Source organism: Bufo gargarizans, chromosome 3 (assembly GCF_014858855.1).
Source record: "Bufo gargarizans isolate SCDJY-AF-19 chromosome 3, ASM1485885v1, whole genome shotgun sequence".
Lineage (NCBI taxonomy): Eukaryota > Metazoa > Chordata > Amphibia > Anura > Bufonidae > Bufo > Bufo gargarizans.
In genome coordinates, this window is record NC_058082.1 from 523,292,883 (window position 1) to 523,310,524 (window position 17,642).

The following is a 17,642-nucleotide window of genomic DNA, read 5'->3' on the forward strand; positions in this document are numbered from 1 at the left end:
TGTCACTTTTGGGGGGCTATTGTTACTGGCTAGTGAGGGCAGGCGGGATTCGCCTCAGGGTGAGGCCAGTGGCGGCCATCTTAACTGAATAGTGAAATCGCAGTCTTATGCAGACTGATTGCTAAGGGCTGAATCTTATTAAATATGGGGTAAGTCAGTCTAATAGTAACTGATTCTGGAATATCATGTTATTAGTAACTACATATATGAAAATTTAAATTAGGGTCTAAATGTGACAGTTATCCTTTAAGATGGTGGATTGTTTCTCAGCTGGGTTCCATCTTGCTTCCCGTTTTCACATTTAAGCTTCTCAAGCCTGTTACTAATTGCTTGAGTATTGTGTTTTAGCTTCTGCTTGTGCAGTCCTCTTGCTTTGAAATAGCTCCCTGGTTTGTTCCTCCTACTTGTGGTTTACCCTGCTACTTTGTGACATCCCGCTACCTCCTGTTGCCGACCCGGATTGCTTGACTACGCTCTACTGCATCCTTTGGTCCTGCACTGTTGCTACCGGTAACGGCTCCGCCTGCCTGGCTCTGCGGCATCCTTCAGTCCTGCATCGTTGCTACTGGTAACGGCTCTGCCTGTCTGGCTCTGCTGCATCCTTCGGCCCTGCACCATTGCTACTGGTAACAGCTCCGCCTGTCTGGCTCTGCTGCAACCTTCGGTCCTGCACCATTGCTACTGGTAACAGCTCCATCTGTCTGGCTCTGCTGCATCCTTCGGTCCTGCTGCACAGTTGCTACCGGTTACGGCTCCGCCTGCTTGGCTCTGCTACATCCTTCAGTCCTGCAACCTCCTATTCAAGACTCCGGTGTTTTCTGCATAGAGGCCTTGGATTCCAGCAGTATTCCACTAGTATTGTGACATTCTACGTAGCAGATGGGAGAAATTTCAGAGTGGTCAGTAGGAAGCCGGTCCTGAGTAAAAGCAAAGCAAAAAAAAAAAAAAAAAAACACCTAAAGTAATCTCAGACTGTGAGAAATAAGATTATCTGGTCTGATTTAATCAGGATTGAACTTCTGGGCCTCAATTCTATCATCCTGTTTGGAGGAAACCAGGCATTGCTCAAAACCATATAGTGAAGCATGGTAGTGGCAGCATAATGCTGGGGGATGTTTTTCAGCAGCTGGGAGACTGGTTAGAGTTGAGTGCAAGTTAAATGGAGGTAAGTCCTGAGATATAGTGATGGACAAACATCTGACGGGATGGTTCGAGAACGCGATCAAATGTTCGCGAACCACAAGTGTGCGGCGGGTCCCATTCATTTTAATGGCAGGCGAACCTGAAAAACCTTCAGCTCATATTTGCAGCCAAGAAATAATTACTAGAAGTGCACAAATAGTCCCACAACATAGACAGTGACATACCAGATGTATTATTCGAATTTGTGATCTCCAGTCATTATTTTTTTCAATGCAAAATATCGGCAATATAATTTTTGCGTACGCACATGCACACACCAGTTATAAATATTTTTTCCAATACCGTTTGTCACTGTGTGTAGCAGAGGGAACGCAGGAAAACCGCAAACAAATGCTGCAGTACCCAAATGCACTATAAAGAAAGTATATTATTGGTATATAACACCCCACTTCTATCAGATTTTTTTTGGGGGGCGCCTGTTATATCACACCAGTTATATATTGCAGCTGATGCTTTATCTCGTTTTGATTTTTCACGCTTTTTCTTACAGAACCCAGAAGCAGACTCAGTGGGCACCCCGGTACCGGACTGGCGGCTGCTGGTCTTGGACTAGACTCTCTGATGGTGGTCGCCAGTTCACTCATTACAAAGTCTTTGTCGACCAGTACATTGAGGTCATACCGCCAAGCGTGGGTGGTTTTCTTAGACTTCCAGTTGGTATATCCTAGGGGTGACACTGGTCAGGTCAAGTATATGGTGGCTTTCGTGTCTTATTGTCACTCGGTATTGGCTTTATCCTACAACACCATTAGGCTATATTTGGCTGGGGTGCAGCATTTTTTGGCACTTCAAGAGCCAGACAGACCCTCTATATTTTCAGCTCATCCGATCAAGGCCATCCTTAGAGGCATTCAGAAAATCCAGGTCATGGTCAAGTCGGTCCATCGACTGATTACGGGGGACACGTTTCGTAGCCTGTCGGAAGTCCTCACATTGTCACCATTCGGAGTCCTTCCCAGCCTGGTGATCAAGGCAGCAATGTACTTGGCGTTTTACGGGTTTTTAAGACCAGGTGAAGTGACACAGGCCAGACAAGGGGCGGTGGCTCTCCGCAAGGGAGCTTTAGTCAGGATGGGCAGTAACTTTCATTTGCAGTTGCCTCACAACAAAACAAGGCAGGTAGGTCCCGGCCATGTAGTTAAGTTCTTCCAGACCACAAACGCATGGTGTCCAGTGACAGTCTTGGACAACCTCTTGCTGGCCCTTAGTCTTCACAGCCCCACCGACCCGTTACTTCCATTTCCTGTTGGTCCACTGACGTCCAGCCAGTTCATCAAACATATTCGCATCCTGTTGACCAGTGTAGGATTGAATCCGGCTCAATTCTCGGGGCATTCTTTCCGCATCGGTGCGGCATCCGCAGCGTCCAAGCATGGAGTTCCTGCGCATATCATCAAACACTTGGGGCGTTGGCGCTCGGGGTGCTTTGTACGGTATATCCCGGAGCCACAAGCAGAGCTGGTCTAAGCATTCAGTACGTTGGCAGAGTAGCACGTCAGGCCAATCATTCCCTCACTGGTGGGTTTTGCCCCCTTTTTCAGGCATACCGACCTAGTGAGGCCAAGGCACACCTCAGGCCAATTAGGTAGGGTGGTGGTGGTTGGGCATCTTCCACTCGTCAGGTCCTGACCACAAGTGTTAAGGCTGGCCGCAGGCTAGCCTGGATTTGTGGGAGGGGCCAGTACCTGTCTTAAGTGGTCCGGCTCTCCCAGGCAGCACGTCTGCATTCGGACGTCCCCTGCCCACCCATTCCCATTCTTCATTCAGTCATTCAACCATCACATTCAGGGTATGCCCCCTTTTTCAGGCATACCGACCTAGTGAGGCCAAGGCACACCTCAGGCCAATTAGGTAGGGGGGTGGTGGTTGGGCATCTTCCACTCGTCAGGTCCTGACCACAAATATTTTTTTTCCAATACCGTTTGTCACTATCTGTAGCAGAGGGAACGCAGCAAAACTGCAAACAAATTCTGCAGTTCCCAAATGCACTATAAAGTATATTATTGGTATATAACATCCCGCTTCTATCAGATTTTTTTTGGGGGGAGACTGGTATATCACACCAGTTATAATTATTTTTTCCAATACCGTTTGTCCCAATCTGTAGCAGAGGGAACGCAGGAAAACCGCAAACAAATGCTGCAGTACCCAAATGCACTATAAAGAAAGTATATTATTGGTATATAACACCCCACTTCTATCAGATTTTTTTGGGGGGGCGCCTGTTATATCACACCAGTTATATATTGCAGCTGATGCTTTATCTCGTTTTGATTTTTCACGCTTTTTCTTACAGAACCCAGAAGCAGACTCAGTGGGCACCCTGGTACCGGACTGGCGGCTGCTGGTCTTGGACTAGACTCTCTGATGGTGGTCGCCAGTTCACTCATTACAAAGTCTTTGTCGACCAGTACATTGAGGTCATACCGCCGAGCGTGGGTGGTTTTCTTAGACTTCCAGTTGGTATATCCTAGGGGTGACACTGGTCAGGTCAAGTATATGGTGGCTTTCGTGTCTTATTGTCACTCGGTATTGGCTTTATCCTACAACACCATTAGGCTATATTTGGCTGGGGTACAGCATTTTTTGGCACTTCAAGAGCCAGACAGACCCTCTATATTTTCAGCTCATCCGATCAAGGCCATCCTCAGAGGCATTCAGAAAAGCCAGGTCATGGTCAAGTCGGTCCATCGACTGATTACGGGGGACACGTTTCGTAGCCTGTCGGAAGTCCTCACATTGTCACCATTCGGAGTCCTTCCCAGCCTGGTGATCAAGGCAGCAATGTACTTGGCGTTTTACGGGTTTTTAAGACCAGGTGAAGTGACACAGGCCAGACAAGGGGCGGTGGCTCTCCGCAAGGGAGCTTTAGTCAGGATGGGCAGTAACTTTCATTTGCAGTTGCCTCACAACAAAACAAGGCAGGTAGGTCCCGGCCATGTAGTTAAGTTCTTCCAGACCACAAACGCATGGTGTCCAGTGACAGTCTTGGACAACCTCTTGCTGGCCCTTAGTCTTCACAGCCCCACCGACCCGTTACTTCCATTTCCTGTTGGTCCACTGACGTTCAGCCAGTTCATCAAACATATTTGCATCCTGTTGACCAGTGTAGGATTGAATCCGGCTCAATTCTCGGGGCATTCTTTCCGCATCGGTGCGGCATCCGCAGCGTCCAAGCATGGAGTTCCTGCGCATATCATCAAACACTTGGGGCATTGGCGCTCGGGGTGCTTTGTACGGTATATCCCGGAGCCACAAGCAGAGCTGGTCCAAGCATTCAGTACGTTGGCAGAGTAGCACGTCAGGCCAATCATTCCCTCACTGGTGGGTTTTGCCCCCTTTTTCAGGCATACCGACCTAGTGAGGCCAAGGCACACCTCAGGCCAATTAGGTAGGGGGGTGGTGGTTGGGCATCTTCCACTCGTCAGGTCCTGACCACAAATATTTTTTTTCCAATACCGTTTGTCACTATCTGTAGCAGAGGGAACGCAGCAAAACTGCAAACAAATTCTGCAGTTCCCAAATGCACTATAAAGTATATTATTGGTATATAACATCCCACTTCTATCAGATTTTTTTGGGGGGGAGACTGGTATATCACACCAGTTATAATTATTTTTTCCAATACCGTTTGTCCCAATCTGTAGCAGAGGGATTGCATCAAAACTGCAAACAAATGCTGCAGTACCCAAATGCACTATATAGAAAGTATATTATTGGTATATAACACCCAGCTTCTATCAGTTTTTGGGGGGGGCGACTGGTATATCACACCAGTTATAATTTTTTTTTTCTAATTCCGTTTGTCACTCTGTGTAGCTGCAGTATTGCAGCAGAACCACTCACCACTGCTAGACAATACAAATCCACTATAATGTGCTTTCTATGTTAGAAAGTATATTATAAGTGTATTACATCCATCTGTACTGCACACCTCTCAATAATACACCTATACAGACCTATTTTGCGTTTTTGTCCCTAATAGCCTGTCCCTGCTCCACACAGCAACCTTTCCCTACACTGACAAAAGACTGAATGTAAAATAGCGGCCAGATCAGGTCTATTTATAAGGTAGGGGGTGTGTCCATGTGCTGAAACTTTTCAATTGGCTGTCCTGTACCACCTGATGGATGCGTTATGGGTCAAAGTTCTTCACAATGTAAAAGAATATGGCAGGCGCGAATATCATATGTTTACATGTTCGGTGAATCGTGAACGAGCAAACTTCGCTGAGAATCGACCACCGGGCGAACCGTAAGGCCATCACTACTGAGATATTCTTAATGAAAACCTGATCCAGAGTGCTTTGTACCTCAGACTGGGATAAAGGTTTACCTTCCAAAAAGACAATGAATGACCTTAAGCATACAACCAAGACAACACAGGAATGGAGTTGGGACTCTGTGAAAGTCCTTGAGTGGCCCAAGAAGTGCTTTGACTTAAACCCAATCGAATGTCTCTGCAGAGACTTGAAATTGTCAGACACCCATCACCTAGCACAACCACTAGACCAGACTAACACCTTGCCTGTATCACAGTGGACATCTTTATCCACAAGTGCCTTCAAGTGCCATTACATTTCAACACAACTAGCCACCATACATCCTCATCTGCCAGTATCTGCACTTTAAACGTAACACTGCTGGCTGTGCCAAAAGTTATATTTTGTACTAAGTAAAGAGAGACATTTATATGTTTACTTCTGGCCTGTTACTTCAAACTACCTTTCCATGGCACCAATTCCCAGGGAACAGCCTAAGGGAATACACCCAGGGAACAAAGCCATTACTATCATCTGTGATGGCTCCTAATGGGCTCTGCACAATCACTGACAAAGGTACTTCAATTAATTCTTGAGTAAAGGGTCTGAATATTTATGTCAAAGCAATATTTTAGTTTTTCCTTTTCAATGAATTAAAGATTTAGAACATTCTATTTTCACATTGTCTTTATAGAGTATTGAATGCAGAATGACAGGGAGAAACTTGAATTTGATTTGTATTTTAGCACAAGGCTAAAGTGAGCTAGAGATCAACAAGCAATTCTAAACATATTGGATTTGTTCTGAATTTCACAAAAAATATTTCACCATAGGAATCTGAAGTTTTGATGATTCACAACCAATGCCATTTTACTGTGGGTAGATTTTAGAGTTTTATCACAGAAAACATATACACTGTAGAGTGAATGAGGGACTGGTTACTTTCATACAGCTTGCTGGTTAGTTCATCATTACAAAACCCTGAAAGAACAGCAGCCATTTTTTAAAGGAAAAAAGTTTATAGGTTTATTACCAGCCCCCTAATAACATACATTGTGCTGCAAATGTTGAGCAATTGCCCCCCCCTTTTTTTTTATTTAAAGTTTTTTATTAGTTTTGTAAAGAGATAGTAACCGTGTAATTACAGGAACAATGTAACACAGTACAGGTTGAGACAATGAGAGAGATTGTATCAGCAGGGTAGCGAAACTGCAGTATAACAAATCCAAGGGCGGTACAGAATGTGGCATACAATAGGCAAGCTACAAATATAGTAGTATTGGCAATTATCAAAAAGACACAGTATCAATATCCTATTTTCTAGTGTATTATATGATTCCTTACAAGGGAAGGGCAAGGCCCCAAGGTAAAGGGTTCTTATGGATAAGAAAAGGTGAACATTATAGTGTTAGACTGGAAAAAGCCGCAAGGTTGCGGCTGAGTGAGGGTTGTTAGAGAAGGACAAACTAGGCCTGAGAGTTTAGGCTTAACCCAAATGGGAGAGTGTGAACCTATGGACAAGCCACAGGTACCATTTTTTCGTGAATTGCGGATGAGTACCAGACTCCCATGCAGAGATTTCCTCAAAACGGTATATCTCGTCAACTTTCTGCTTCCATTATAGTATAGTGGGAAGAGCAGTTTGCAACCAGAATTTTGGTATAAGGAGCCTTGCGGCTATCAATAGTTGTTTAAAGAGGAATGTAGGGGAGAATTGGATATCTTCATCGAAACAAGCAAGTAAGGCCTCTTTCACACTTGCGTTGTCCGGATACGGCGTGTACTCCACTTGCCGGAATTACACGCCGGATCCGGAAAAACGCAAGTGTACTGAAAGCATTTGAAGACGGATCCGTCTTCAAAATGCTTTCAGTGTTACTATGGCACCCAGGACGCTATTAAAGTCCTGGTTGCCATAGTAGGAGCGGGGAGCGGGGGAGCGGTATACTTACAGTCCGCGCGGCTCCCGGGGCGCTCCAGAGTGACGTCAGAGCACCCCATGCACATGGATGACGTGCCATGCGATCACGTGATCCATGCGCTTGGGGCGCCCTGACGTCACTCTGGAGCGCCCCGGGAGCCGCACGGATGGTAAGTATGCTGCTCCCCCGCTCCCCGCTACACTTTACCATGGCTGCCAGGACTTTAGCGTCCCGGCAGCCATGGTAACCATTGAGAAAAAGCTAAACGTCGGATCCGGCAATGCGCCGAAACGATGTTTAGCTTAAGGCCGGATCCGGATCAATGCCTTTCAATGGGCATTAATTCCGGATCCGGCCTTGCGGCAAGTCTTCAGGATTTTTAGCCGGAGCAAAAAGCGCAGCATGCTGCGGTATTTTCTCCGGCCAAAAAACGTTCCGTTCCGGAACTGAAGACATCCTGATGCATCCTGAACGGATTTCTATCCATTCAGAATGCATGGGGATAATCCTGATCAGGATTCTTCCGGCATAGAAACCCGACGACGGAACTCTATGCCAGAAGAAAAGAACGCAGATGTGAAAGAGCCCTAAGGCTTTGCTAGGAGAGACCTTCACAGCTGTGAGACAGATTTCGTTACTGGTATCAAATATGATTCTCCACCATTCATGTATTTTGGGGCAGTCCCACCAGATGTGGAAGAAGGAGCCTCTGTCACCTCCAGCAAACATCCGAGGAACCATCAGAGAAGAGACAGGATTTCTTTGCGGTTATGTACCATCTAGAGATTAATTTGTAGCTATTCTCCTGGATCCTTACACATCTAGATGGCTTAAAGGCAGATAAAAAGAGTTTGGGGAGCATGGAAAGGGTCCCCCCTTTTTTTAAGAACCATACTATACATTATTAGTGAATGTGAACAACAGCATTTATAAGCAGTTAACCATTAACACATTGTATTGCATCAGGATCCCATAAATTATTACTTATTATGTTGTGCTTCAATAACAGTACTTATAAACCAGTTAATACCAGTTAACATTATATTGTGTCAAGATACTGGCATTATTACTGAACGTGTTGTGCTGCAATATATACCAGTTAACCATTAACACGTTCTATTACCGTATTGCATTGTCCAGAAAGGGTTAAATTGAATTTAAATTACTATTTCATAATCTGTTTACCAAAAACATTACCATGACTTTTCATTGCTAAGACTCATAATAAAATGTCTAGTAAGCAGAAGAGTGGCAAATGAAAGACCCATGCGGTGTCATCTGAGAATCATAATGTGGGTATTATTGCAAACAGCATTAGAAGCACCAGCCATCTAGCTAATAGTAGTATAAGTAGTAGGCCACATTTCTCCCTGGCTTTCAATAGGTGCAATATTATCAGTGAGGAAACAGAGGAGGAAATTCTGGACTGGATGTGTAGTGTCCCAGTAGGTAAAGGTGGGCACTACACAAGGGTTAATATGTCTTAATGTGATGTTGTGTGCTCATTTTCCCTGTGTTATCTGGGTATCAGGCCTGTTAGGGTGTAGTTCAGCTTCCTAGACATTAGAGGGAGCTAGAGAGCCCTGAGTATGTATAGGTAGGCCCAGACAGGGAGGAGTTAGTGCAGTCCAGGTGGCTAGAAGTGAAGCCTAGTCAGCCTGAAGTTCCTGAGTCTATGTTTAGCTCAGAAGAGACACCCCAGTAGAAGAGCTTGCCTCCTGGGAGAAACCTGCAGCTTCCCTCACAACAGGAACAGTACAACCAGCTCAGAGAAGTAAGCTGATGGGCAGAGGTACTATAAAATAGAAGCAAGGGTCAATACGGGAGGAAGATTTATTACCAAGGATTAAAGCCAGCATTTAGGCAGACGGGCCTTGGAATACAGCCAGCCAGTATAACTGTGAAATAATGCAGCCTGGGCTGGGAAGTGTGGATCTATTACCCTCCGAGTATCTTGCCAAGATTATACTTGCCAGTATTGGAATTAAGCCTGCCTGTTAAGCATTTGATGCAAGGGACTGTATTTACCATCTTATTGTAGAAAGTTGGACTGTTCCAAGTAAAGCAAAGTTTGGTTCAGCGCAACTTGTGTTCCTCACTTATTACTGCTAGAAACCGGTGTGCCACCGTTACAGGCACTGGCGTCACAATCCTTAAAGGAACCTTGCCCCAGGCACTTAAAACACCTTCAACATCCAGGGCACCTCATCCACCATCAGGCCTGGTCCCTACATCCAGAGTGTGCCTCAGAGGAACTTTGTGTCAGCCTCTCCTTCACTGCCGCATGCCTGCCCAGGGTTCTCCTACAAACAGTGAGTAACCCTCGATTGCCCATAACTGTGACCTCACTTCGCAATACCCTGCAGGTCTGGTGTGCTGCAGATGATTTACTTTTCCTCTCAGTCAAAGCAGGATGATGGGGATGTCACCAGTGAGTTTGACACTGTGTCTTGGAGTCAGGGGTCTCAGCATTTCTCCTGCTCCTCCTCCTTGTTCCTCAGAAAAACCTGACAAATTGAAATTGAAGCTGGCAAAGTGAAATTCAATCTGAATTTCAGGAAAAATGCGATTTGCAACGAATGCAAATTTCATAGCGCTTTGTGGTAACGAATTGCAATTTTCCTAAAATGGCGGCTACGCGTGTGAGGACTGAGGACTTGGGGCAAGGAACTCTCGGAAGGCGGGATCACCCAGATTGACATGCCTGCATGCAGCCAATCAGCAGCCAGCCAGCCCTTTGATGTCACAGCCCTTTAAATACGGCAGCCATTTTAGATTCTGCAATTTTCCAGCGTTCAGAGTGCAGGGACAGACGAGTGAAGGCGCTAGGGACAGCACTTGTAAAAACCTCTATGTTAAAAAAAAAAAAAAAGGAAAAAATGATTTATAAGTGCAGGGAAAGGATAGGAATCATTTCATAGCATCTTAGTGCAGGGAGAGATGTCAGAAGGCGCTAGGCACATTTATAGGAAAGTAATTTACAAGTGCGGGAAAGTAATTTACTAGCTAATAGGTCCACAAAAGTCCTTTTAAGGACTGGTATAGGTGTGCTATTGATTGGTGTGCACTGCAGTATATAGGGGTGTAATACACTAATAATATAGTTTCTAATATAGAAAGCATATTATAGTGGATTTGTATAGTGCAGCAGCGATACTACAACTGCAAAGAGTGACAAACGCAATTAGAAAAAAAGTATCATAACTGGTGTGATAGACCAGTGGCCCCCAAAAAAAACATATTAAAGCGGGGTGTTATCTAAGAATATACTACTCAAATAGTGTATTTGTGTGCTGCAGAAATGTATCCGCTTTCACTGCGTTACCTCTGCTACACACAGTGAGAAAATGTAAAGGAATAAAAAAATAACTGGTTTGATTATAGACTAGTGGCCCCCAAAACGTCATATTGAGGCAGGGTGTTATCTAAGAATATACTGCTGAAGAAATTTTGCCACTTTCACTGCGTTACCTCTGCTACACACAGTGAGAACATTTTAAGGAATTTTTTTTTATTTTTAAACTGGTGTGATTATGGACCAGTTGCCACCAAAACCACATATTGAAGCAGCGTGTTATCTAAGAATACACTACTGAAGAAATGTAGCCACTTTCACTGCGTTACCTCTGCTACACACACAGTGCGAAAATGTTAATGATTTTATTTTTTTAAACTGGTGTGATTATAGACCAGTTGCCACCAAAACCACATATTGAAGCAGGATGTTATCTAAGAATATAGGAATAGAAACAAAAAGTCCAGCTCCTTATCCTTAAAAACCAACGCTTTATTCTTTCACATATTCTATTAAAATCCATGTGTACAAACGGAGAAACTGTAGCACAATGTGTCGCGTTTCGGGCCACTTGCGTATGGGCCCTTCATACAGACATGTACAACTGACTAAAAACAACATGATATATTGCCCACAGCGCAGCCACATACGTAGATGCAGTGTGGAGGTGGGAAGATCACCAAATCAGGCAACAGGTGATTGTTTCTCTGAGTATCCGCTGCGTCTTTGCATTTTGCAACAGTTCATAGTCGGGATACTTCAGCATTTACAGTGCAAGGCCTAGAAAGGATTGTTATGCCTATAAGAGGTAGGGATCGCAGGCAGAAATTACTAAGTAGGGAAACCTACTGGATTTTCTGCTTAGATACATGTATACCAAAAGGTTTAAATAGGAAACACAACCTCACTTTACAATATAAATAACAGTTTTTTTTTGCAAGTTTGTCTTTGAAAGAAAGCCCATGTTCATTGATTAGATCATATAGTATTGCAAATTTCTAGTAGACCATATACCACCATGTTTACTCTGTGGCTGCGCTGTGGGTGATGTCAGTCACCAAATCAGGAGAGGGTGCATTCTGGGTATATAAAAATGTTGTTTTTAGTCAGTTGTACATGTCTGGATGAAGGGCCCATACGCAAGTGGCTCAAAACGTGTCACATTGTGCTACAGTTTCTCCGTTTGTACACATGGATTTTAATTGAATATGTGAAACAATAAAGCATTGGTTTTTAAGGATAAGGAGCTGGACTTTTTTTTTACTATTCCTGGATTGCTCACCTGGCCGCGTCTAGACAGTACAGTCCGTGACTCCTTTAAAAAACTGGAGGTGAGTGCTGCAGTAAACTCATTTTTTATTTTTTTTGTATCTAAGAATATACTACTGAATACATTTAGCCACTTTCACTGCTTTACCTCTGCTACACACAGTGAAAAAATTTTAAGGATTATTTTTTTTTTAAACTGGTGCAGGATGTTAAATACCTTCTTCTACATACACTGCACTTCTCTTAAAAAATGACAGGCAAAGGAAAGGCAGGCTCTTCCGCAGGGGTGGTAGGGGTAGGGCAGGAGCATCAGGCCGGAGCCAAAGTGGGAAGTTGCAGAAAGTGTGTTCAATTACGTCAAAGGACGCACCAGACTTGGTTGAGTGGCTCACTCAGCCTTCCACATTTGTACCCTCCTCATCCTCTCTATCTGCACCCTCTTCAATCTCTGCTGTGTGCACCCCCAAAGACACCACCACCACCACCACCATATACCCTCCACTTGAGTCACATGAATTATTTTCCGATCCATCACAAGACATTTCCGATGCGCAGCCATTCTTGGCATCGGATCAGGAAGAGGAGGTAGCAACAGTACCCAGATCAGCCCAAGGAGGTTGGTCCTCGCTGTTGCTGCCTACTCCGAGATCTCTAATGTTAGCTGTGGGGAAGGTGATGTCGATGATGACGTGTCTGTGGACGTAACGTGGGTGCCCACAAGAGAGGAAGAGGAGGGGAGTTCAGAGGAAGATATGGACCAGCAGATAGGGAGGAGAAGCAGGCCGAACTTACATTGCACAGGAGGGACAAACCAAACTGCTAATGTATCAGGAGCGACCCATCAACCAAGTACTGTCACATCTGGCACTCCCAGGACGCCAGCACATAGCTCTGCAGTGTTGGCATTTTTTAATGTGTCAGCTGCTGACAATAGTGTTGCCATCTGCAGCCTTTGGAGTCAACGCATAAGTCACGGTGAGCCCAACACTCACCTAGGGAGGACCGCCTTAAGAAGGCACCTGGCCTCACATCAACGAGCCCAGTGGGAGCAACACCGTCAGAACCCACAAAGCCACACTCCAGACTCGCACCGTCCAGCCTCTTCTCCTTCTCCTCTCTCCTCCCAAGTGTCCTCCACTCCACCTTCCATCATGCCGTCCTCACGTTTGTCAGGAAAAAGGCAGGCTTCCGTGGCCCAAATGTTCGAGCGTAAAAAAATTATGATGCCGGATAAGCCTCTTGCCCAACGGTTGACCGCTGGCTTGTCGGAACTGATAGCCCGCCAACTACTGCCATATAAACTTGTGGACTCGGAGGCCTTTCGAAAATCTGTGGACATTGGAACACAACAATGGAAGGTCCCAGGAAGGAAATATTTCTCGCAGAAGGGCATCCCAGAGCTATATGGCCACGTTCAGCGGCAAGTGAATGTATCTCTGGCACACAGACACATGGTCTAGCAAACATGGGCAGGGAAGGTATATAACTTTTACTGCCCACTGGGTGAACCTTCTGACGGCTGTCAAGCATGTAACCTGTGGCACCCATGTAGATTTGATTTTACCGCCAAGGATTGCATGCAGGCCTGCCTCTTCTTCTACTCCTCCTACTCCATCCTCCCTCTCCTCCTCGGCTGACTCCTCCTATTACGCTGCTACCGTCTCTTCCGCTGCACCAACCAAGATCCCCAGAACCTATTTGACATGCCAGGTGAGACGTTGCCATGCTGTGCTGCGGCTGTTGTGCCTGGAAGCCAAGAGCCACACGGGTCCTGCACTTCTTTCAGTTTTGCGTTCACAGGCATATAACTCCGCTCAATTTGACAATTGGTAAAGTGGTGTGCGACAACGGTGCCAATCTGCTGAGCATGCTGAAACAGGGCAAAATGACACACGTCCTGAACTTGGTCATGCAGTGATTCATTGTCAAATACCCTGGGGTCCAGGACATCTTGCCATTGCCATGAAAATCCCGGGCCATTTCAGAAGATCTTACACGGCCATGGCTCGCCTTGCTGACATTCAGCGGTGACACAACCTGCCCGTCAGATGTCTTATTTGTGACTGCCCGATGCGATGGAACTCAACCTTGTATATGCTCGTTAGGTTGCTCCAGCAGAAACTTGCAGTTACCTGTACGAACTCTGCGGCAGGACAGGTTCTGGGGAGCTTGTTTTTTTTTCACTGCGCCAGTGGCTGCTCATGTGAGATGCATGCAGACTTCTGCAGCCATTTAATGAGATAACCAAACTGGTCAATCGCAGCCAGGGCGCCATCAGTGACATTGTACCTTTTGCCTTCTTTCTGGAGCGTGCATTCCGTTGTGTCATTGATCAAGCCGTCGAGGAACAGGAGCAGAAAGATGAGGAAGTCGCAATGCTGGATGAATTCCCAGGGGTGGCTACTCCATCTGAGACAATCAACAACAGGAGTCTGAAGAGGAGGCAGAGGAGGATGGTGCAGGGGAGGAGGAGGAGCAGGAAGAGCAGGCTTTAAACAATTCTGGGATCCCTGGTGTTGTCCGTGAATGGGGGGAGGATAACGAGGACAACATTATCCTAGATAAAGAGCAGGAGCCAGGCCACTACACCGCTTCCAGTTTAGTGCAAACCGGGGCCTTCATGCTCCAGTGTTTTAAGAGGGAACCCCGTATAAAAAGCATAAAGGGCAAGGACCAGTACTGGGTGGCAACATACTTAGACCCCCGGTACAAACAAAAAATGGCGGAAATGTTACCACCATCACAGAGGGCTGTCAGAATGCAGCACTTTCAGGCTTTGCTTAGAAAAATGCTGCATTTTGCTTTTTGGGGCGCTGTCAGAGGAGTTTCCACTCACAGAGAAACAGTTGTGGGTACCAATCCAACAGCGCCTGCAAGAAGAGGGCGGTTTGAAGATGTGTTATGAGAACATTCTTTCAGCCTACCCATCGACAGCTGTCCTCCGGATCCAGCCTCAGAGAACGCCTAGACCAGCAGGTGTCCAACTACATCGGGTTAACGGCCGATTTGGACACTCTGAGAAGTGATGAAACCCTGGGCTACTGGGTGGGCAGGCTTGACCTCTGGCCAGAGCTTGCACAATTTGCAATGGAACTGTTGGCTTGCCCCTCTTCAAGTTCAGTGCAGCAGGGGGGATTGTGACTGATAAGTGCACTCACCTAGCTCAAAACAGTGTTGACTACCTCACATTTCTAAGGCATGGATCTCGGAGGAATTCAACACATGTGACCAGTAGACCATGTTTGATATAAATTCCTCACGACAGCCCATATCCGCCACCACCCATAACATAATAATAATTTATGGTCCCTGTCTTCGGTAAATACAGCGGCATAAAAGGCCTTTTATCTCTGTTGAATGCCTAATTTTTGGGGCCTGTAATGGCCAACACTTCAGTATCCTGTGAATGCCTAATGTACCACCAGCCACAGAATACACATTTATTTGCTGTCAGGTGAACCTAACATAGTGGGTGTTATGTCACAGGAATACTTAGTGCAAAAATCAATAATATCTAGTGAGACATTATAAAATGTGAAGTTTGGTGCATTTAAGAAAAAATAGAATCGCAGAAGGTCACACTGGCGATTTAAACCCCCCCACTATTTATGTATATAAAGCGATTGTTCAGACATGCAGGTGAAATGTAATCCAATACACTACTTTAATATAAGATTACTTACAGTCACCAGGAGTTCTTCCTCTTCCTCGTTAAACTTCGCTCCAACCATCGCATCCATCTAATTGCTAGTCGGTGTAAACCAGTTTCTGTAGACCACACCTTCAGAAAGAATGTGCTCTTGCGATTAATATTTTGCCAAAATTTTGCCAATAAAAAAATAATTCTTGTTGATCGTAAAATCGCTTAATGCTTCTGGTATGTCAGTGTCCATGTTGTGGGACTATGTGTGCGCATCTACTAAGTATTTTGTGGCTGCAAATATGACCTGGAGGTTTCTCATGTTCGCATGCCATTAAAATGAATGGGACCCGCCGCAAACCTGCGGTTCGCGAATATTTGGGCAAGTTTGAGCGATCGCGTTCGCGAACCGTCCCATCAGATGTTCGTCCATCACTATTCGTCAGCAGAAGCAAGGATCTATTTTTGGACCTCCCTGGACGCACTTCTATCATCCAACAAGAAATTATCACTAAGCCTCTGGCCAGAATCCGGTTAAAACCATACCGGGTACCTCATTCGTGGCGACAAGCCATCTCGGAAGAAGTGCAGCTGATGCTACAGCTAGGTGTCATCGAGGAGTCATAAAGTGAATGGGCCAGTCCGATAGTCTTAATACCCAAGCTGGAAGGGACATCACGATTCTGTAATGACTTCCACAAACTTGACACAAGTTTGACACATATCCCACGCCCCGAGTGGATGAGCTTATTGAGAAGTTAGGCCAAGCCCAGTATTTTTCTATTTTGGACCTCACCAAAGGGCTGGCAGGTACCCTTGACGGAGGTTGCCAAGGAAAAAACTTATTTCATCACACTAGAGGGGCTGTATCAGTACAAGGTATTACCCTTTGCTCTACATGGCACTCTCGCCACATTTCAAAGGCTGATGGATATTGTACTCCGTCCACATCATCGGTACACTTCAGTATTGTTATTCACAGCACCGACTGGGAAAGTCACCTACCTAAAGTACAGGCTGTAGTGGACTCCCTTAGAAAGGCTGGCTTAACCGCTAACTCAAAAAAGTGTGCGATAGGGTTAGAAGTGACCAAGTACCTGGGGTATGTAATTGGGCGCAGAATGATCAAACATCAGGTGAACAAAATTGAGGCAATTCGGAATCGGCCCCAACCTGTCACTACTCGGCAAGTAAAGTCGTTCCTGGGAATGGTGGGATACTATATGAGATTTTTCCCCCACTTTGCTACAGTGGCCACACCATTGACAGGCATTTTGAAGGGACGCAAATCAGTGACGGTCCACTGGAATGAGCAGGCAGAAAAGGCTTTCTCCGCTTTGAAGTCGGCCCTGTGTGGGTCCCCGGTTTTTGTGATGCCCGACTTCAAAGGGGAGTTTACAGTGCACAGGGGGCTGAATTATGGCTAGGGGATGAATTATATATGACTGGGTGTTGAATTATATATGACTCGGGGCTGATTAACATATGGCTGAGGGCTGATTAACATATGGTTTGGGGCTGATTAACATATGGCTGGGGGCTGATCACATATGGCTGGGGGCTGATATAAGGCATGGAGGACTGATATGAGGCATGGGGGTCTCATCTGAGGTCTGATTGGGGGTCTTCTTTATATTGGGCTCCGATCTGAGGTCTGATCTAAGGTCTTATTAACATTGGGGATCTGATTGGGGCTGTGAGCTGAGGTCTGATTAACATTGGGGGTCTGATTGGTGGTCTGACCTGAGGAGTAATGAAAAATATATTTTTCTTATTTTCCTCCTCTGAAACCTAGGTTTGTCTTATGGGGAGAAAAATACAGTATACACACTTCACTCTTTGATTGTTTTCTAGTCAAAGTGTATAGTGGCCTATTTCAGTCCTACAAGAAAATACGTATAGGGGCGTATTACAGTAACAAAATAAAAATATATACGCACTGCACTGTTGCAGTTATTTCTGGTGAAAGTGTATAGGGGTGTATTTCAGTCCAACAAGAAAAATATATATGCATTTTACTTCTACAGTTATTTCTGTTGAAAGCATATAGGG